This window comes from Orycteropus afer, unplaced genomic scaffold (genome assembly GCF_000298275.1).
Source record: "Orycteropus afer afer isolate SDZICR_OR568_19922 unplaced genomic scaffold, OryAfe1.0 scaffold01698, whole genome shotgun sequence".
Taxonomy (NCBI): domain Eukaryota; kingdom Metazoa; phylum Chordata; class Mammalia; order Tubulidentata; family Orycteropodidae; genus Orycteropus; species Orycteropus afer.
Genome location: NW_006923285.1, coordinates 44,036 through 45,601, shown reverse-complemented (window position 1 = coordinate 45,601; position 1,566 = coordinate 44,036). Strand labels below are relative to the sequence as shown.

Genomic DNA, 1,566 nt, shown 5'->3' with positions numbered 1-1,566 from the left:
GCACTAGGAATCAGAGCATTTTGTCATACAGCATTAACACGTGCTATATGACAAAAAGTGCGTAGTGTCAAAGGAATAGAACCACCAGCATTCAAAAGCAGCTTTGTCAACTAGGCAATAAAACACTCTACAGCATGTCTTTCCATTGTCCATCATTGAATACACTGGTAGCAATTTTGAAATGGAAAAAAAAAAAAAAAGTAAGGAAAAAAAGGAGCTGTAACTCCTTTTATTTTCTCCATTTAAAATCAAACAGAAAACAAACATACATCAATTTTGTTATATGCTAATATTTTCAAAGTCCATCATTTATACAAGAGGAGGACTAAGAACAAAAATGTGTTTACAGAGATCCAAATATAAGTGAGTGTTAGCAGTCTCACACAGCCTTCCGATGATATTCAGGAGGAGCCACTTCATAATCGCTGGCACTAAACAAAGTGGCAGAATTCTCTGCCGGGTATTTTAGGAAATCATGAAGATAGGTGAGTAATAAAGCAAGGCTCTTCTCATCCAGAGGCGTATAGGCCAACATTGCTCCAATTCGTACAAATAATCTCAGTAGATGTGGTGCTCCATACACCTGGGACATGGGTGCATCAGGGTGATCTGCGAGGATTTCAGCGTACTGCGGTCTCAAATTTGTAGAGTAGCTGAGTGCCCAACATTACACTGAAGTACTCTTTTATTCCTGCCACAACTTCATTAACAGCATATTCCTTATTATCTGTGTTTCCTCAAGATTTCTTATAATTTGCATAATCCTCCAGAATGGAATCCACATTCTTCTTGGCAGAAAGATAAAAGAGCTGTTTTTGCCTGGTAATTAAGTCCCAGTCATCAACAAGCCATGGATTCAGTTCTTCAGGAATCTTTAACTTCAACTCTGTTCGTGAATGTTTCCTCATTTTCAACAGTAGGATCAACTCGGGCCCTTTTCTTCCGAGGATGCTGAGGTGTCTCACTGGTACTGCCACCATCTCCATTTCCAGGAGTTTTCTGTTTATTCTTTTTTGTTTTCACTCCAACATTCTTCTGTTGCAGACCAGATGTCTTCTTTCCCGGGGCAGCCCCTCTCATCTTCCCCTCTGCATACTGCTCCTGATGAGCTTTCTGAAGTTCTCTCTGTTTCTGCAGGTTGGTGTCCACGTACTTGAGTACCTGCTTTCTGGAACCCACTCATCCTTTTTATTCCAACCATTGTAATGTATAAAGTATTTCACTTGTTTGACCTTGAGGGCAATCTCTACACACTTTGCTTCATAAAGAAGAGGCCCATGAAAGCATAGCACTTGCTCACCCTCCTGGAATTTAGGCTTCGGGTCCTGCTTCGCCGCCATTTAAAAGTGATCCGCCGCCTCCTCCTTCAGCCACCACCCCCGACTCAGTTAGTTGTATTTCTATGGACATTTATTTATTGTGATTTGGGTGCAAGTTTACAGGGCAAATTCATTTTCTATATAGCAGTTCACATACAGTTTGTTTCACGACCTTGACTTCAATTCCCCACATTGTAACAGCTCTGGAACTTTCCACTTCCTCCCTGTAGTTACCTCTTCCCTCTGT

At 41.1% G+C, this 1,566-nt stretch overlaps 1 pseudogene; it reads right to left on the bottom strand.

Moving 5' to 3' along the window:
• Window positions 1-379: 379 nt before the first annotated feature.
• LOC103213359 lies at window positions 380-1,340 on the bottom strand (annotated as a pseudogene).
• Window positions 1,341-1,566: the final 226 nt, after the last annotated feature.